Source organism: Hypanus sabinus, chromosome 4, assembly GCF_030144855.1.
Source record: "Hypanus sabinus isolate sHypSab1 chromosome 4, sHypSab1.hap1, whole genome shotgun sequence".
Classification (NCBI taxonomy): Eukaryota; Metazoa; Chordata; class Chondrichthyes; order Myliobatiformes; family Dasyatidae; genus Hypanus; species Hypanus sabinus.
This window is the reverse complement of record NC_082709.1, coordinates 150439077-150460670: the sequence shown is the minus strand read 5'-3', so window position 1 is coordinate 150460670 and position 21594 is coordinate 150439077. Positions and strand designations below refer to the sequence as shown.

At 40.8% G+C, this 21594-nt stretch overlaps 1 protein-coding gene across 8 annotated transcripts in view; it reads left to right on the top strand.

The window, feature by feature from the left end:
• Positions 1-21594, top strand: part of hao2 (hydroxyacid oxidase 2 (long chain)) — a 137176-nt gene that overhangs the window by 77256 nt on the left and 38326 nt on the right. For 4 of the 8 annotated variants that reach the window (XM_059968392.1, XM_059968389.1, XM_059968393.1 and 1 more), the window contains exon 2: positions 17453-17528. The exons of 1 other annotated variant lie outside the window; for it this stretch is intronic. The gene's annotated coding sequence lies outside the window, so the exon portion shown is untranslated. 3 more of the 8 variants (XM_059968387.1, XM_059968385.1, XM_059968394.1) reach the window with 2 other exon arrangements.

Below are 21594 nucleotides of genomic sequence, written 5' to 3'. Positions count from 1 at the left end.
TAATGCAAATCAAAAGAAAAGGCCATATACTGTATGCCTTTAACTAGCAGACTTTCAGGAGGCAGTTTCCCAACATATTCCTAGTAGAGAATAATGATATATTTATGTAACACTCTCTATGTAAAGCTTTCTGTATTTTAGAACATGTGTGAGAACGAACTACCTATAATTATTGGGACTTTGTGTCTTCAATTAAAATTTGATTTTTTGCTATTTCTTTTGGGTGTTTTAAATGGTTTGTCAATTTGACTTTAATTTTATATATTTAGTTCAATTGGAGGCAGCCTTTTTTTTCTTTTAATTCTGAAAGAATTTTTAAGGCTAATTAAACCCAGCAGCATGAGGTACAGACCTGGGGCCGCACCTCATAGTCCTAGTATAAACTTCTCATTACTGACACGAATTAGACTGAAAACTAACTTCAGGCAACACTGGCAGAACTGAAGCCTAATGAATTGAGGATATTAGGTGATATTTCACAGGTGCAACCTGTTCTGCTGATTATACGTTTCCCAAAAGAAAAACAGTATCTACAAGGATAACATTATGGAATATTTTAAGTTCTGAAAAATTCAATTTCAGGAACACCTGGAGGAATTCAATTTTGAGAATTTTGAGATCTCCCTTCTGCTAAACAATTATTTCCCAAAATGTATTGAATCCTCCATATATAACGAATAAATAAACTTCTGTACCTTTTGGGGATTTTTATTATCTATAGTCCATGAACCTAGGAGATGTTTTTGTTAAGTTGGGACATAAAAGTGTTGTGAAAACCATCTCTGCACACTCTTGTATTTTAGATTTTATGGCTTTGTAGTAATTGATTTTTTTTGAAATCCCAAGGGAACTATATAAATGAATTAAGAACAGATCAGGTTATTGTTTCCATCTGGCAGCATGATCCAAGTAAGCAAGGAGTGTTTAGCAATGTGCATTTGGTGATGTAGAGCTTTGCCTGAGTATCAAGATCTCAAATAGAAACAGAAAGTTTTGAGAGTACTTAGCAGATCAGGTAACATCTAAGAGAGAAACATGAACTTTTGTTAGAGGAGTTTTATGTCGCAGAATATGGTGGTGACAAGAATAGAAGGGAAAGGCTGCGATGACCAGGTGAAGTTCAAGTGTGTTGTCACCACCAGATCTCTATGGACCACTTTCAGCATCTCGGTGCTGTGGTCCATACTTGTATGTCTTCCATTATTAACAATAGCTACTCACCTTCTCACATCACATACCCATGCAAATGCAAGCGATACCATTCTTTTCCTTTGTTGTTCTCCCTGTTTCTTGTCCAGGTGAAGCAATGATTCACTTCTATTTCCATCCATTTAGTTCATTGTATATGATGCTCATGATATAGTCTTCCCCACAGGGGAGTAAACCAAGCAGAGACCTTACTTAGTGATTTTTATACGTGACCTGGATGAAGAAGTCAACGTGTGGGTTAGTATGTTTGCTGATGACACAAAGGTCGGGTGTGTTGTGGATAGTGTGGAGGGCTGTCAGAGGTTACCGTGGAACATTGTAACCTCTGATTCAGAACTGGGCTGAGAAGTTGGATAGGATGCAGAACTGGACTGAGAAGTGGCAGATGGACTTCAACGCAGATAAGTGTGAAGTGGTTCATTTTCTTAGGTCAAATTTGAGGACAGAATACAATATTAATGGCAAGACTCTTGGCAGTGTGGAGGATCTGACAAATCTTGGGGTCTGTGTCCACAGGACACTCAAAGCTACTGTGCAGGTTGACAGAGTTGTTAAGAAGGCATATGGTGTGTTGGCCTTCATCAACAGTGGTATTGAGTTCAAGAGCCATGAGGTAATGTTACAGTTATACAAGAACTTGATCAGACCTCATTTGGAGTATGGGGTTCAGTTCTGGTCACCTCACTACAGGAAGGATGTGGATACTATAGAGAGAGTGCAGAGGAGATTTACAAGGGTGTTGCCTGGTTTGGAGGGTGTAACTTATGAGGATAGGTTGAGTGATCTTTGCCTTTTCTCTTTGGAGTGACAGAGGATGAGAGGTGACCTGATAGAGGTGTATAAGATGATGAGAGGCATTGATCGTGTGGATAGCCAGAGGCTTTTCCCCAGGGCTGAACTGACTACACGAGGGGGCAAATTTTTAAGGTGCTTGGAAATAGGTCCTGAGGAGATGTCTGGGGTAAGTTTTTCACACAGAGAGTGGTGGGTACGTGGAATGCTCTGCCAGCGGTGGTGGTGGTGGAAGAGGAAACAATAGGGTCTTTTAAGATAGGTATATGGAGCTTAGCCCTCTATTTTTCTATGCGCCAGGGAAATTCTAGGCAGTTTCTAGAGTAAGTTACATGGTCAGCATGACATTGTGGACCGAAGGGCCTGTACTGTGCTGTAGAGTTTTATGTTCTATAGAGGACTCAATAGTCAGAGGAACAGACAGGAGATTCTGTGGATGTGGGCACCCAGATGGTATGTTGACTCCCAGATGCTAGGGTCAGGGACATCTCAGATCACATCCACAACATTTTAGAGAGGGAGAGAGAGCAGCCAGATGCCTTGGTATATATCCGTACCGATGACATAGGAAGGAAAAGAAATTAGGTCCTCAAGAGAGAATTGAGAGAGCTTGGCAGAAAGCTGAGAAGCAAGATCACCAGGATTGTAATTTCTATATTGCTTCCTGTACCACATGCTAGTGAGGGTAGAAACAGGATGATTTGGCAGATTAATGCGTGGCTGAGAAGCTGGCTTCAGGTTCTCAAATCATTAGGATCTCTTCTGGGGGAGGTATGACCTATTCAAAAGTAACGGGCTGCACATGAACCCGGGGGGACCCAAACTAATTTGGCAGGGGGATGGGAACCGGAGTGAAGGGACACAGGATAGGGCAGATGGTAGAAAAAAGCATAGATAACGTGCAGTCAGACTGTCAGGAAAGGCAGGCACGTGATAGGATGTAATTGCAGCCAGCAGGTGAGTATCAGTGCATTGGAGATGCAAATCAAAAAGGGTGCAAATGCATCACTCAAGGTGTTGCATCTCAATGAGCAGTTTATAAGAAATAAGGTGGATGATCTTGTTGCACTATTACAGGTGGTCAGGTATGATGTTGTGGCCATCACTGCATCGTGGCTGAAGGATGGTTGTAGTTGGGAGCTGAACGTCCAAGATTACATATCCTATCGGAGGGATAGGAAGGTAGGCAGAGGAGGTGGCGTGGCTCTGCTGGTAAAGAATGGCACCAAATCAGTAGAAAGATGTGACATAGGAGTGGAAAATATTGAAGACTGCTAGGGTAAAAGGACTGTAATGACAGTTATATATAGGCCTCCCCACAGTAGCTGGGACGTGGACCACAGATTACAACGGGAATTAGAAAAGATGTGCTAAAAAGGCATACTGGGTGATCAACTGGTTTGGGTGTTATGCAATGATCAGGAGGTAATTAGGGAGCTGAAGGTAAAAGAACACTTGGAAGGCAGTGATCACGATATGACTAGGTTCAACTTGAAATGTGATAGGGAGAAAGTGAAGTCTGACGTAGCAGTATTTCGGTGGAGTAAAGGAAATTATAGTGGTATGAGAGACAATTTGGCCAAAGTAAATTGGAAGGAGGTGCTGGCAGGGTTGACAACAGAGGAGCAAAGGTGTGAGTTTCTGAGAAAAATGAGGAAGGTGCAGGATAGATGTATTTAAAAAAACAAAGAAATTCTCAATCGGGAAAATAGTACAACCGTGGCTGACAAGGGAAGTCAAAGCTAATGTAAAAGCAAAACAGAAAGCATACAACAAAACAAAAATTCGCAGGAAGATAGAGGATTGGGAAGTTTTTAAAAACCTACAGAGAGCAATTAGAAGAATCATTAGATGGGAAAAGATGAAATATGAAAGCAAGCTAGCAAATAACATCAAAGTGGACAATAAAAGGTTTTTCAAGAATGTAAAAAATAAAAGAGCGATGAGAGTGGATATATGACCATTAAAAAATGAGGCCAAAAAAGTAATAACATGGGACAAGGAGATGGCAGATGAACAAAATAACTATTTTACTTCAGTCTTCACTGTGGAATACTCTAGCCGTGTGCCAGATGTTGAAGGGTGTGAGGGAAGAGAAGTGAGTGCAGTTGCTATTACAAGGAAAAGGTACTCAATAATCTGAAAGACCTAGAGGTACATGGGTCACCCAGACCAGATGAACTGCTTCCTAGGGTTCTGAAAGTGGTGGCAGTAGAGATTGTGGAGGCATTAGGAATGATCTTCCAGAAATCATTGGACTCTGGCATGGTGCCAGTTAGCCTGACCTCAGTGGTTGGGAGGATGCTGGAGCCAAATGTTATGGGTGAGCTTACGGGGTACTCAGTGACACAGGACAAGATACAACAAAGTCAGCATGGTTTCCTTAAGGGAAAATCTTGCCTGATGAATCTGTTGGAATTCTTTGAGGAGATTACATGTAGGATAGATAAACGGGATGTTGTATATTTGGACTTTAAGAAATCCTTTGACAAGGTGCCACACACGAGGCTGCTTACCAAGTTAAGAGCCCAGGGTATTACAGGAAAGTTACTGGCATAGTTAGAGCTTTGACTGATTGGTAGCAAGCATTGAGTGGGAATAAAATGATCCTGTTCTAATTGGCTGCCGGTGACTAGTGTGGTATTTGGGACTGCGTCTTTTTATACTGTGTATCAATGATTTAGATGATGGATTAGATGGCTTTATTGCCAGGTTTGCAGATGATATGAAGATGGGTGGAGGGGAGGTAGCATTGAGGAAACAGGTAGGATGCAGAAGGACTTCAGACAGATTAGGAGAATGGGCAAGAAAGTGGCAAATGAAATAGAATGTTGGAAAATGCATGGTCATGTACTTTGGTAGTAGAAATAAATGTGCAGATTATTTTCCGAATGGGGAGAAAATCAAAAAATCTGAGATGCAATAGTTCTTGGGAATCCTTGTGCAGAACACAGTAAAGGTTAACTTGCAGGTTGAGTCAGTGGTGAGGAAGGTAAATGCAATGTTAGCATTCATTTCAAGAGGTCTAGAGTATAAGAGAAGGGATGTAATGCTGAGTCTTTATAAAGCACTGGTGAGGCTTCATCTTGAATATTGTGAACAGTTTTGTGCTCCTCATCTAAGAAAAAGATGTGTAGCATTGGAGAGGGTTCAGAAGAGGTTCACAAGGATGATTCCAGGAATGAGAAGGTTATCATATGAGGGACTTGATGGCTCTGGGTCTGTATTCACTAGAATTTAGAATGATGAGAGGGGATCTCACTGAAACCTTTTGTATGTTGAAAGGCCTGGAAAGAGTGTTCCCTGTGGTAGTGGGGGGTGGTTTCTAGGACAAGAGGGCACAGCCTCAGGATAGAGGTATACCGTTTCAAAACAGAAATGCATAGAAATTTCTTTAGCCAGATGGTGATGAACTTATGGAATTTGTTACCAAGATGGCTGTGGAGGCCAAGTTGTTGGGTGTATTTAAGGCAGAGATTGATAGATTCTTGATTGGACAAGGCATCAAAGGCTATGGGGAGAAGGCCAGGGAGTGGGGCTGAGGAAGGGTAAATAAAGGATCAGCCATGTTCGAATGGCGGAGCAGACTCGATGGGCCAAATGACCTAATTCTGTTCCTATGTCTTATGTTTCCCACTTTGGTGCAATCAACAATACACCCTAAAGTTTATGTTTTTATAAAGCTGAATCTTGCTGAAATAATAACTTGCCTCCAAAAAGGGCTAGGCTTAAAAATTAAGGGTACTTCTTTAAAATGGATTCGGATAATAGTTATCATAGAGTGAAATTACAGTGTTGATTCTATAACCCCAGTGTGAACCTCCTAGCCAGAGATGGTTTCTCCAATGGATCTCAAAAGCATTATTTCAGTTACTAATAATATAGGAGTTATCCACTAACCAATAGGAAGCCTCTGGCCATGATCTTATTTGTAAAAGAGTGACTAAGTTTCGGGCTATAAAAATAATTAGCTTTATTTGGCACCTGTTCATTAAAACATGGAAACATAGAGTGAAGTGCGTCATTGGCATCAAATCAATTCAGCGAGGATTGTGGCGAGCTTCTGGAGCCAACATAGCATGCCCACAACTTGTTATCGCTGAATGGACGTCTTTTTCTTTTTGTTGGACTATGAGTGGAAGCCAGAGCACCCAGAGAAAACACATGTGTTCATGGGAAGAGCATACAAATTCCTTGCAGGCAGTGGCAGGAGTTGAATGCTGACTGGTGATCACTGATACTGTAAAGGGATGTGCTAGTTGCTACATTGCTTGTTAAAAAATGCCATGGCTGGGGAGTGGATGCCTTCTCTGTGAAACCTGGTGGGAAGGAGAACATTCTGGCTCCCTAAGACTCTAGGAACAGAAAATCGGAGGTCTCCATGCCAGTTTCCATATTTCTAGCTAGCCGATGGTATAGCGGCATCAACACCAAACTACAAAGGCGAATGGTACTGAGTTCGAATCCAGATACTCCTATCTTTGCTAGGTTAAGCGTTGAGCTAGCAACTCAGCCTCATAAAAAAAACAGACAAAAAATACTATCAAAATGCAAGGTAGCCACCCAATGCACCACAAGAGGTGGAGAGGAATAACAAACCATAGTTCTGCTGTATCATAGCAATGCAGACTACTCTCTGTTGTGAAGTTAATAGTATGGTATAATGCCAATCGTATCACTTAAGATTAAATGGCCAGTCAGTGGCATTCAAACAAGTTTGTCGTGAGCCTAAGCTGTAAAAATCACTACTGTTGAATGAGTCCATTATTTTAGCAATCCTTCTGAGATTTTATTTAATAAGAACAATTTGGATAAAATGGAGGAGTATTTATCTGGAAATTCCTTGGAAATGCTACCATTCTGGTGTTGTTTCTTCCCAAAAGGTGTGAAGTGCCAGTAAGACACAGAATTTCCCAACAACAACATTTAGAGTATTTATCCAATCAGAAGCACAAGAAAGTCTGCAGATGCTGGAAATCCAAGCAACACACATAAAATGCTGGAGGAACTCAGCAGGCCAGGCAGCATCTATGGAAAAAAGTACAGTCGATATTCGGGCTGAAACCCTTCGGCAGAGTAATTTTCTTTTTCCACATCTGACAAAAAAAATGATACTTAGAGATTGTCCTCTCAACAGAATTTATCCAATCTAGCCCTATATACAGACAAAAACGATTTTGTATTTAGGTCAGGAATGCTCCATTCCACTGGTAACATTAAACAGTAGAGGGAGTAATGAGAATATGCTATCAATTAGCCGATTCAGTTGGATTCCTGCAAAGTAAGAACAGCAAGAGGCTGATTCCCAAATAATTTCACTTGATCTCAATAGTCTTTGTATTCATTCATGAGATGTGAGTGCCACTGACATCTACTGCCTGCTCCTGTTGTCTTGAACACTGACAGGCCACTCTGGGGCTTGGAGTATGAATCGGGTCAGCTTTTATTACAACCTGGTGGTTTTTTTGTTGCTGTTACTGACACCAGATTTTTTCCATGTTAATCATTTGAATTTGAATCTATCCAGCTGTCTGGAAAGGGTTTGGATGCAGCTCTAGTGCCAACTTTGTCACGATCTGAAGCTGTCGGTCTGAAATCAATAACACGTTTCGCTGAGGGAAAGGCTTCTACTCCTGCTAATTGAAAAATGTTACCTGAAATACAGAGCTACAATCATTATGTAATTCCCAAACTCAAGATTTATGGATGTACACCCCCGGGCACTTGGAACTGGCTACTAATTTTGAAGAATATCAAATCTGTTTTTGGGAGTATTATGTGATTTTATGTGAATATGATGTTCCGAGAACATCTTGTCACGTTATGCAACGTGCATTAGAACCTGTGATCTTTGTGAATCCCTGCAGTTATCGTAATTATTTTAAAAACTTATTCTTATTTATATAAACTTATTAAGAGCATGTGATTCACCGCAAGTTTTATTATTGGAATCCAGTATTGGACGATTTTCACAGCACACACACATACACAGGAAATTAAATCAAAATTTGTTCTCCACATTCCATACATTCTCAACTCCCTGAGCAACGCCCGAAGCTCCCCTGTACTAAAAGTTAACTATCTAAAGCAAAATTGGGCTTTATTTAAATGCCACAATATAAAATAACTTGCCAAAAATCAGTGAGATGGCAGAAATACAGAAATGTGATGATAAGCAGATTAAAATACTCATTCTAATATAACAGTTGGCTCCTATTCCTGATTCAATTAATAGCAATGTTAGTTCCTTCCCACCATCTGCCCCCTCTTCCACCCTACATCACCCCCCTACAGTTGCACTCAACCCACTGTGTTCCTCCAGTAATTTGTTTTTTTTTCATTCCAGATTCCAGCATCTGCAGTCTCTTTTGTCTCCAGTTGGTCCTTAACTGATTCCAGAATATTTTTCCTTCACTGATTGATCTGGCAGTTATTGTACAGGCTGCAAACTGATTTTTGGAGCTTTCTTACCTGATAAAAATTGTACTGGGGCAGCCGGGAAAGATTATGTAGTTGGCTACCAGCACATCTAACTGGCAGTGCTGACCAATTTGACTAAGGTTCTGGGATAGACTGTTGGAGTGTAAGACCGAAGCAGGAAGCCACTGTAAATTAGAAGTACATGTGTCTTGATTCTAATTGGTTTTGCACAATGTTTGTGTGGTTCTAATTTTATTTTCTCTAATTTAGACCATCACTAAGCAACTGCCAACTCTAAAATGTCTCACTAAAATGTGTATAAATGAGACGTTGTGAGTAATTTGTAGTACCACTACAGTCTGGGTTTCTCTGTCCCATTTACACCACACTAATTACATTGTCACTTGTCGGGGCCTGCACACTGTTAGCGTCTAATGAAAAACTCAACAGTACCAGCCAATGGGTAGCTAATGGTCCCCTGTACCTCTTGGGTATACAGAGGCAAAACGCTGGTGCCATCATGCAGAATTCTCTTATTCATTTTAGTATTTCTTCACCAATAGATTGTTTATAACTTTCTATGCTCCTGTTGGCCACCTGTGGAGTGAATTAGAATAGGAAGAACTGAATCCATTCACTTTGAATAATGAGACTTCAAGGGAGAATGTCTAGATTGGTTGTGACCACCCACTGGGGAATTACAGATCCTGGTAATTAACAACTTTGAGCTCGACAAGCTACCGCAGAGGCTGAGTGTTCCCCGTGCAGGAAATAGTGTCGACTGTTAACGGTGTTGAGCCTGCGACTCGCAGTGGGCCACAATTCAGTTCAGATTCAGATTCAGTTTATTTGTCAATTAGAAACCACAATGCAATGCAGTTAAAAAATCAGACAACATTCCTCCAGAATGATATCACAAAAGCATATGACAAAACGGACTACACCAGAAAATCCACATAACATTTGGACAATCCCCAATCCAGAATCCGGAGAGGCTGCTGCGTATTAATATCGCGCTACTGTCTTAACATGTTCCCTGGAGCTCCAAATCCACCAGACAAACAAGACCAAAAACTAAAGCTAGAAGACCTGCACAAAACCACATAGTTACAACATATAGTTACAACAGTGCAAACAATAGCATAATTTATAAAATAAACAGACCATGGGCACAGTAAAAATAGTCCAAAGATGTTAAAGGACTGTAAGTTCAAAAGAAATCACGACACAGTTTCCACAAGTCCCCAGGGTCCCGACAGACTCGCCATCCCACACTGGTGGCAGAAGGGAATACCCCCGCTATGGATTTCCATGGTGCCGCCCAACTCAGCCTCGCAGACGCAGCACACAACGAAAGCTCCGTCGAACCCAGCCTCACAGACGCAGCACACACCGAAAGCGACCTGACCGCAGCGGACTCCGAGTCCGTCAAACCTCTCAGCCAACGACCATCCCCTCCAGCACAGCTTCTCTGAGCACCATCCTCTGCCAAGTGTATTAAGACGGCCCCGCCAACGGCCATCGGCAACGCAACCCCGAGGACTGGGGGCCTGTTCTTCCCAGCAGAGACCTGGACCTCACAGCAGCAGCAGCAATGAAGAAGGTCTTCTTGGAGATTTCCCAATGTTCCTCCGTGATCCCACATCCGTTTTCAAATGATTATGATTGCACACGGCACCCCACTTCACTAATAACAGATAATCAGCTCCGAAGTGGCCGCTGCAAGCTGTGTCGAGCCGCCATCTTAGACTGGGCTGCAGATATTGTTACAAGTTCTATGGAAAGTTGAAGAATGAGTTTGAGAAAAAAAAATCACATCTTAATGGTCTTGTTGGGCATCCAGTCTTATTGAATAAAGGAGGAGAGGCTCTGAAGAAGACTATGTCCATTGACCAGCAGAAGCTAATGGAGAAGGAACAGATAGCTGGAAACATAAGGGAGACTGAAGATATTGGATATCCAGAGTAACACACAAAATGCTGGAGGGACTTGGCGCCAATGGAGGGAAATGAACAATTGACGTTTCAAGTTGAGACCTCAAATCTGGAAACAAGATTTTCAAATTAAGTGGTGTCTGGCACTGTCACCTACTGTAGACACATCCAGCCAGAAGGTGACTGGAAAGAGAGAGGAGAAGGATTTAATAAGAACATGAGAGGCAACTTTCTCCACACAGGATGGTATGTACAGTATATGGGATGAGCTGCCAGAGGAAGTTGTTGAGGAGAGTGCAATAACATTTAAAAGGCATTTGGAAAATCACGCATTTAGAGGGATATGGACCAAATTTGGGAAAATGGGACTAGCTTAGGTGGCAACTTTATTGACTTGGATGAGTAATGTTGGAAGGACTGCTTGCCTGCTATCTAACTGTATCATGACTCCAGTACTCTGCTGTAGATCTGATGAGACTAACTGCTCTGCCTGTGGCAGTGAAAATCAAAGTGAACCAAAGTGGGAAGTTTGACATGCCACATTATCAGAGTTTCTGCCATAATTCAGTCTTTATTGAAGCTTCCAAAAAGAAGCTTTCATCCTTTCAACTTTGAGCAGAGAGCAGCAGACAGCGAGAGACACTGAGCCCAGAAACTCACATTTTAGCTGGACAAACTTCAAGTTAGAATCTCTATCTGTTGATAAACTGTGTATGACTCTTTTTTTTCTCTATTGCAATTCAGTGTTCCTGATATATTTCATCTGTCATCCTGAACCAACTAAATCCTGGCTCTATGACAATACTGCAAACACTGTCAATTTACAGAAAGAAACTCAAAGCTATGGGCAATTTTGTGAACATGACTAATGGTTTCCTGAAATTGTGTATCAGAAACATGGATCATTATGTGATCTCCATCCAGTCTACACCAGAAAGGACCTCCTGCTTTATTGTATCCCCCCGATTCATAATTATATAAACATTAAACTAATTTCCTACCCAGTCATGATACATAATCACAAACACAGGAAATCCTGCAGATGCTGGAAATCCAAAGCAACACACACTCAAGATGCTAGAGGAACTTAGCAGGTCAGGCAGCATCTATGGAAACCAATATTCAGTGGACATTTCAGGCTGAGACCTTTCTTCAGGACTGAGAAGGAAGGGACAAAGGTGCCAGAATAAAAAGTTGGGGGGAGGGGAAAGAGGCTAGCTGCAAAGTGATAGGTGAAATCAAGTGGGTGGGAAAAGTCAATGGCTGGAGAAGAAGGAATTTGATTGGAGAGGAGAGTGGACAATGTGAGAAAGGGAACGGGAAGGAAACCCAAAAGGAAGTAATAAGCAGTAAAAGGTCTGAGTGGGGAACTGAGGGAGGTGGGTGAAATTTATTTACCAGAAGGAGAAATCAATATTCATGCCACACCGAGGGTGGCCTCATCTTGGCACAAGAGGAGGCCATGGACCAACACGTTGGAATGGGAATTAAAAGGCTTGGCCATCAGGGAGTCCTGCTTTTGGCAAATGGTGTGGAGGTGCTCGACGAACTGGTCCCCATATTTACAATGGGTCTCACCAATGTCGAGAACGCTGCATCAGAAGCACCGGACACAATAGACAACCCCAGCAAATTTGCAGGTGAAGTGTTGCCTCATGTGAAAAGACTGTTTGAAACACAATGATAGGGTAGTAGAAGGAAGTCCAAGTGTTCAAGATTAACTCTTGTGAAAAGACCTAGAAGTCCTTTCTCGGTAAAACTGGACAGATTTCATAGCATTGTGAAGTCCAGTACCAATTGCAGTTATATATGATGAAATAAATCACAGGACATGATACTAAGTCATACACAGTATAATCTGCCACCTGATGCATTTGAGCAAATCCAAATATCTGTAGGCATGACACGTTGATAAAATTCCTTCACTTGGTACACAAAAACTTTGTTCTGAGCGAAAGAATTTCTGGGTCACAGACCTTTAAGTGAACCAGATTGCATTACTGGAGTGGAATGCCAAGCTAGAGAAATGTTCAGTCCTTTGAACATTTTGATTTCCTTTTCAGGAGCTCATATATTCCTCTACCCCAAGTGAAGCTTTCAGTAGAGGCATATGTGTGTGGATTAAATCTGTCAGTTCTGAATTGCACTCATGGTTAATTACACCTGACTAATACCTGTAGCATTATGACAACATTACTGAATATAACATTTCTAGGCTCATTACAGAAGGTCAGACCAACAGTACAAATGGGAGAGAAAAGAAAGAAAAATAGGCGAAATAAATGAATGTGAAAAGGAAATGTTAATTTTCACTGACCTGTCATAATTTTGAAGTGGCTCTTAGATAGTTCCACATCTAAAATGGGCTAATTCTTTTAGTGTTATACATACAGTACGTTATCAAAGTATAAGTGATTTTTTTGAAATTGCTTTCACTGCTGTTAAAACAGAATTCCCATTTGTACAGTGAACGTCTGATCAAATAAAACTGCTGTGAAGTTAAGCACAAATCTGTAGTTTGGTTTTAAGAATATTGTGTCACCTTATAGGAGGCCCAATTGAAATAACAGAGTTTAAATTCTCCGTACAATCTACAATATTTTTCTTTCTTTGTTTTAATATATTCATCCGAAATGCAGAAGAGGTGGGAGTAAAAATGCTTGAGGGTGAACTCACACACTCACATTGTCAAAAGCTCAATATACTGAATGATGTAAGCAATCTTCTCCAGGCAGTTTTGCAATTGGTCTGCTGTGGATGTTAATATCAGAAAAAGAAAGTGAATCCATCAGCTTTTTAAAAAAAAATCCCTTTCTGAAGTGTGCACACAGGAAACTGAGCATAGTAATATAGTCTGAATTTTCATCAGTCTTTCCCATGCTGTGCTGTGCTTACGTTTCAAATACACATAGTTTACAGCTCCCTTGTTCTTAGAAAAACTACGTACATAAACATCCTCTGCTCCTTAGAAGATCTTTTTGGCATTTTTCCAAAAGAAATTATAGATAAGATCTGCTGTATTATTTTTGGATATCACTCATACTTGTTACTGCTGATTCCAAAAACAAACAGTAGAAAGGAGTTGTGATTCAGTCCCGGTATTTGTTTTTTTAAGCAGGTTTTTACTTTGTTTTTTTTTTCTTTCCCTCATGTTCAAATACTGATCATTTCATCAGGGAATCAATTTGAAGGAAGTATTAAGCTCAACTGTAAAATGGAATAGAAATTCGAGATGAATGGCAAGCAGAGCAGGAACCAATCTGTACTCATGTTAGCAATGGAAATGTCAGACAATGTTTTTATCTACACAAATCTCACTTTTAAATGTAAAAGAGCAATGTCCCTGTTTGCACACACTCAGCAAATGTTAGAAGAATTAAGAGGTCAAAGGGTATATGCTTTAAAGTAAATTGTTTTTTGTCTTTTTAAACCAATGGATTAACCATTTCAGCATATTCTTTACACTGATGTGCATCCAGTCCCTCCTGGGTTTTCATCGTCTTTGTGACCTGGTTCATTGATTCTGAGGGTGGAGACCAGACCCAGCAAATTCTCCCCCAGTTGCAGATTGGTCACTTTCTCACATTAAGTTGTCATTGTGCACAGTCTAAGCCATTAATGTACTTAATGTGACCTGGTTCTTCATCTTCGCAACCAGCCTCTCTCTCCTCTCTGGGATTCAGAAGATCTACCACATTATGTGGTCTCCTACTGTATTCTAGGTTGAGGGACGTCAGCAAAACTTCCACATAATCTGTTCTCTCCTTTCTCTCCTGCAACAGAATGGTATTAAGTGTAGCACTGCTCTCTCATTTGTAGAACTACTTAAAGGGTTTTTGCTAATGAATTATTTTGTTTAATAGAACTACTAGTTTTATTTCCTTTTGGGAAATAGCCAATTTACACAGAGCATCTGTTTATTACTGATTAAAAAAAAACTGCTTGCTGTAACTGGAATGAAGTTGAGTAATTTCTGTTTGTCAGAAATTTCTAACAATGGAATTAATGTAACACACTCAAAATGCTGGTCAGGCAGCATCCGAGGAGAGGAATTAACTTTTGACATTTCTGGCTGAGACCCTTCATCAAAACTGGAAAGGAGTCTTATCAAATGTTTTTTCTTCTTTAGCACTTTACCTCTTCCACCTATTACCTCCTGGATTCTCACTTCGTTCCCCCCCCTCCTTCACCCACCTACCTTTCTCCACATCTGGCTTCACCTAACACCTGCAGGCTTGTACTCCTTCTCCTCAACTCACCTTTTTATTCTGGCTTCTTCCCCCTTCCTTTTCAATCCTGATGAAGGGTTTCAGCTCGAAGCTTCAGCTATTAATTCTTCTCCTTAGATGCTGCCTGACCTACCGAGTTCCTCTATTCTTCTGCATTACTCTGAATTTCAAATTTTGAAGTTCAAAGGACGAATATTACCAGTGTATGCATACATTCAAAAAAATGAAAAATAGAGGGCTATGGGTAACCCTAGGTAATTTCTAAAGTAGGCACATGTTTGGTACAGCATTGTGGGCCGAAGGGCCTGAATTGTGCTTTAGTTTTTCTATGCTTCTGTGTTTAAATTATATAGCCTTGAGATTCATCTCCTTACAGCCAGACACAAACCAAAGAAAAGGCTGTCAAACACCCAATGAGCAGAGAAGGGGAAAAAAACAAATCATACAAACAATAAAAGTAACCAAATAACATTGAAAACAAAAGGGAGTCCATAGACACAAAGCCGAGAGCAGGCCACCGCTTCAGCCTCGGTTCAGCTCAGAGCAAAATAAATGTCGCGGAGTCCTCAGACACGGAGCCGGGAGCAGATCACAGACTGAGCCTCGGTTCAGTGCAGAGCAAAATAAATGTCGCGGAGTCCTCAGACACGGAGTCGGGAGCAGATCACAGACTGAGCCTCGGTTCAGCTCAGAGCCAAGTAAGCGTCATGGAGCCCGGAGCAGCTGGAGCAGACCACCGCCTCATCTTCAGTTTGGTGTGGAGCCAAGTCAACATCACGGTGCAGCAAGCAGAACTGGCCTGACCCTCACCTCTTGTCCCAACACCCTGCCTTTTCAATCCACCTGGCCCATTGTTTAAATTGTCAAGATGTCGGGTCGTTCCTCACATTAGGACGCGGGCCTTGTTGCATTGATATGACCTGGGCCTGGACTGTGCAGCTATATTTTGGTCCATAGCTGGCCTGGTGCTGAAATTGATCAAATCACACTCCTGGCTTAGGTGGACAGGCCTCTAATCTGCCTCTCCTCTGCTCCAAGTTTGCTCCGCTCTGCTCACCCTGACTTAGCCTCAAATATGCCTTGACCTCACCCCAATTATGCCCTGAACATGCCGCGACCTCTCCTCGCTCCTTTCCTTCACTCTTCATTGTTTGCAGTGATTGTTTACCATAAATTTTACAAAAAAAGTTATTGGTAAACTATTTAGTTGTATTATTTGTTTTGTTTGCTCCCAGTAAATCGTCAATGGGCTTCACTCCATTCACCAGCACCATCTTAAACCAGAAAGCATCAGTAGAATCGTGTGCGTGTGTAATGGAATGAATGTGGATAGACCAATGGTCATGGTGACTGTGATTTACTACCTTGAAAACTCTCTCTTCTGGTTTACATCGGTTTCCCAAATTCATCTATTGCTAAATAGCTAAGCCTCCTGATAGTATAATGAACTGTTGAGGGTACCCTGGCCACAATGTAAGAACTAAGATTTGAACACTCTCCCCAATAACGTTCACTGCTGCATATAATCACTCTCAGCTCCTTCATCCCAACTGCAGCTTCACCAGACATTACGATTAAAAGTTGATAATTCGGCCTGACTGCTTCTGAATCACTGAAGCTCCCACCTCCACAACTTCATGATGTTGAATAGTGGCATCGTTGGAAGGCTGGCAGTCAGCATTAGTGTTCAGTGCCAATGGGTGATGGATAATTAGCGCCACAACATAATCCAGATTTTACGGTGGGACCATGGTGGAGTGTAGGAGGAGTGAGGAGCGGGATGAAGCTGATTGTTTCTAGACCAGTTGTCCAATTCTGTGAGCCAGATGAGGAGCTGGGAATCAACCTGCAGTCTTCGTCCGACTGCTCACCTTCAAATCTCATTTCTGAGCACACTGTGTAAGTGTCTCAGGTACATTTCTATAGTCTGGGTGCTGAAGATTTTAGCATAGTCCTTTAATTTGTCAACCTGGAGCAGAGAGTGAGTTTGTAACTCTGGTGGGAGCAATAGATGGTGGGAATGGAAAGGGAGGGCACCGTGGAAGGGGTGTGGGGACAGGTGGCAAAGAAGGAGTGCCAAGGGTGGGATGTGGTGTGGGTGCAAACACACCCAGCCTGAGACACCAGGCAAGGTCATTTGATTCCAAACAATCTGTTTATTGATCATTATAGATTGTCTCTCCTGCTCCGTCCACTGTCCCTTCCCCCTTTCCCAACCATGATTCCCCTCACCCTGCCCCCTTCCCACTCTCAGTCCACAACAGGCATCCATATCAGAATCAGATTTATCATCACTCACCTGTCATGAAATTTGTGGGGTATTTTTGGAGCAATACAGTGTAATACATAAAATTACTACAATGCTGTGCTAAAATCTTAGACAGCCTGGCTATATAAACATGTAACACCCTGGTTAAGATTTTATTGCTAATGCTGTAGGATATTTCATTTAATAGTTTTCTGTAGAAGCAGTGTGTTCTGCTGGTAGTGTTTGGGTTGCTGTTAAAGATAAGGGGTTGTGCTGTTCAGCTTAGGAATGTTGGATCAGCCACTAGGATGGTGGAATTGGGATAAGGTTCTAGAGGAAGCTGGGCAGAGGTTTTGTGATGGACACTAAAGTGGTTGAGGCCCTTTCGGTTGGAAATTGAGAGAGATGAAGATCGGTGGTGGGATTCAATCCAACCAGGATGCATATTTGATGGAGCCCAAGGTGGAAAGTTATATTGGTGAATAGGAGTTGGCACCATGAGAATGTGGAACCCTCTGGATTTTGGAAGATCTGAGTTCCAACTTTGTGCACTTTTGACTGTTTTGATTATAATGTGCTCTTTCTTTTCTTTTTTCATGTTCCCCCTGAAATGGTGCTAGTGACCACAGGCTGCATAAACTTCCTCTTGTTTACCAAATACACGGAGGCTGGCTGGTTAACTGGTCATCGTAAATCGTAAGTATGCAGATCAGTGAATGTAAGAATAAAAGAGGACTAATTCAGGCCTAGCGTAAATAGGTTCTTGTTGGTTGTCATGGCTTTGGTGGGTGAAAGGTCTTATTTGCACGCAGTACGGTTCAATGATTCTAAGTTTTTGTGATGTAATACCAATGAGAATATAGTGTTCAATATCAGTGAGAACACTAGATAAAAGCTAAATTGTTTTATATCTTGAAACCAAATTTAAAAGGTTTAGAAATCTCTGTAGGTGCTTGATGCAGTACAAAATAACTTTGCATCTTTGAGGAAATCCACTGATCTGTGATATAATCTAAACCTGGAAGTTACATTTAATGGTGCTGTTTATTATTCTTTTCCACAATTTCAACAGATAAAAAGAGACTAAATCAAGCCTGAAGTCTTAGCCACCAACAAAATTTGCATGGAAACCTGGGTGGTTTTCAGGTTTGTTGGAAGATACATCTCAAATCAACAAAGAAATAAAATCCTATCTCTGCAACTTCTAAGTTTTGAAAGAATAACATGTTTTATAAGTTTATTATTTTTCCTGATTGAAAAGACAAATTATTTTGAACAAAAAAGTACTTATGAGACTTCCATTTTTTTTAAAGCTGGTCCATTCAGGAAAATTGGTTCAGAATTCCTTTAATGGGCAGATTACCCAGTGAGGTCTTTGTGTGGAATGAACTCTCATTGTTAAGGGCATGCTTTACTTAAATTTAAAAAAAAATCAATGATCTGCCCAATTATATTTACCATGAAGAGAAGGTAACAGCAAGAAGTTGCAACTGGAAACAGAGGAACAGTGTTTGCTAGTTAGTGGTCCTAGAACGAACAGGACTTAGCTGGAACTGGTGCAATTGCAATAAGCCTTACAGAACCTTTAAGTGTACATTACCGTATGAAACCCGTTTTTACTGAGTGTTTCTAGAAATATGGCTGGTTTGCCCCTTGCTAACAAGCCAATGGACACAGCAGTGAGCAAACCTCCTTTCTCAAACTCCGTACACCTAGAGTCAATATGACTGGGGTCAAGCCAGGCTAGGAGAGCTGGGAAACACACACAAAGTGCTGGAGGAACTCAGCAGGCCAGGGGGCATCAATAGAAAAGCGTACAGTCAACGATTGGGCCGAGATCCTTCGGCAAGAGAGTTGGGATGTTTCAATCACCCGCACCATGTTCTGAGCAAATACTGTATAAATGCCTGCCACTGCAATCACCCATCAACAAGAAATAACAGATCATGTAATTATAAGAAAGGTGTATTTATGAATGTCAACTTAATCAAAGAGTTGTTAAAGAAAAAAGAAAAGAAAGAGCACATTATATTCAAAACAGTCAAAAGTGCACAAAGTTGGAACTCAGATCTTCCAAAATCCAGAGGGTTCCACATTCTCATGGTGCCAATCCTATTCACCAATAGAACTTTCCACCTTGGGCTCCATCAAATATGCATCCTGGTTGGATTGAATCCCACCACCGATCTTCATCTCTCTCAATTTCCAACCGAAAGGGCCTCAACCACTTTAGTGTCCATCACAAAACCTCTGCCCAGCTTCCTCTAGAACCTTATCCCAATTCCACCATCCTAATGGCTGATCCAACATTCCTAAGCTGAACAGCACAACCCCTTATCTTTAACAGCAACCCAAACACTACCAGCAGAACACACTGCTTCTACAGAAAACTATTAAATGAAATATCCTACAGTATTAGCAATAAAATCTTAACCAAGGTGTTACATGTTTATATAACCAGGCTGTCTAAGACTTTAGCACAGCATTGTAGTAATTTTATGTATTACACTGTATTGCTCCAAAAATACCCCACAAATTTCATGACAGGTGAGTGATGATAAATCTGATTCTGATATGGATGTCTGTTGTGGACTGAGAGTGGGAAGGGGGCAGGGTGAGGGGAATCATGGTTGGGAAAGGGGGAAGGGACAGTGGAGGGAGCAGGAGAGACAATCTATAATGATCAATAATTTGATTAAGCTAGGATTAAATCAGGGGATTTCTGGACGGTATGGCTCAAAGGGTATCTCAATCAAAAAATACATTACCAGTAGAAAGGGATTGGAGGAAGGGGATAAAATTAGGGTGAAGCTCTTTAGGTTGGGAGGTTTACAAGGGGAGGTCCCATGTCAGAGAAACTGCCTTGTCTCTCAATTTACTAAATTTTTCTAAAAACAGAGATATGTGCCCATTGTTCCAGCAATGCCCAAATCTGGGGGGAGAAAAGTTTTTGTTTCATCATTCCTGTCTACCAACAGTGCTCTCTTTGCTTTATTTTCACTATATATATATACCATATAATCTCCTTCTGCTTGAAGTATAGAATGCAAGCTTAATAGAACCTTCATAAAGTTAGCTTCCCTGTTCTGAGATCTTTGTAAGTGAGTAAAACCTTGATCACGTTCCATATATCTTTCTGCTTATGAATGAGTATGCACCGGGTAAAATTCAAATGACTTTCAAGATATGAATGAAGCTATTTGTAATCCTTTCATAGTCTGGTTCTCATTTGTCAAATTTTAAAAAGTTAGCATCACATGTACATGACACACAGCTCTGTACGGACAATGGCTAGTTTGTTTGGTACTCTGCCAAAGATTGTTTTAGTGACTATTCGGAGTGAGGCATGACAAGAGAGGCAATTGTGTAGAAACATTTGCCCTTGTATTACATGCACTCATACACTTTTTTGACATTTAAGTTTGGTGATTTGCTGTGCAAGTGAGTGGGAGAGGGTGGACAGATGGGTTGGGGTGGAAGTAAATCATATCACCAATTCATGCTCAAATTTGGAACTGAAGTGACTCTTTACAACTTTAAAATATCCACAAACAGGATTATCTTGGCCTCTTGATTAAGGCAGAGAATGCAAAACTTGTAGAGAGTTCATTGCATGAGGGACATTAAAATGTCTTCTTTTAAAATAATTTGTGAGAAAAGAACACAAAAAAGAAATACTGTGACAGTTAAAAGTGCTAATCATTTCACAGACCACATGACAGGACAGCAAAGATTCACAATAATCAGTAATCACATTGGTATTTTTGTAACGTCAAAAGGATGGGATTACTTCCCTTGATGGCACGGGCTCAGCATAATTCTGGCAGTCAATGTCTCTGCAACACAAAGGTGAACACTGTGGAGTTTGAACAGAGAGTTAATCCCTGATAGTTATTTTTTGTACTTTTTGTATTACATGAACCCTAAACAGTTTAGTTAGGGGACAGCGTGTGTGTTTGGATCCATTTACATTTTGGGTGTCTCGCACAGTCGAAAAGAGCAATGCTGACGATTTATGCTATTCTTAACCATGAAATAAAAGAAAACAGAACAGATTCAAAGTAGCAGAAAACTTGCTCTTCCTGGGAATTAAAGGTAGGAACAATTTACATCCATCTGATATGGATATGGGTGCTTCCATAGCTGACTACGAAAAAGATTATGGATAACTTGCTAGGTGAGGCTCGGCTCTGTTTTACTTTCACTTAAGCTTCATGTCTCGGTTTCGATGGGTTGTATGTTGAAGGCCTAGGTTGGATAACAATTCTGCAACCAATTGCTCCTGACAGAAATAGATACCATGTAATGCTTTGCCTTGTTTTGCTTATTCCTTGTTATTTATTTTTGGTGTGTGTTCAAATTTCACTATTAGAGCATTTTTTCAGTCTCTGCAAGTAAAGTAACTATATGGAATAAAATTAAAAGTGTGTTTATCGTTGTTTAAGAAAACACCGGTCAAAATATATTTTTGTTGAAATGAAGTTGTTTGAATATAATGGAACTTAAAGTAACAAAAAATTGAATACCTTTTTTTAATTAAAATGAAGCAATTTATAAAGAAATATTGGTTTTAATCCTTGGTTTAAAAAACATTTTAAAAATCCCTAAAGGCCCACTTGCAATTTTTCTTTGGCATTTAGAACTCTGCTGACAATAAATATAAACCATGCAGAATATTTACTTTAAGAGTAAATATTTACTTTAAGCAAAAACACAAAATGCTGGCAGAACTCAGTAGGCCAGACAGCATCTATGGGAGGAG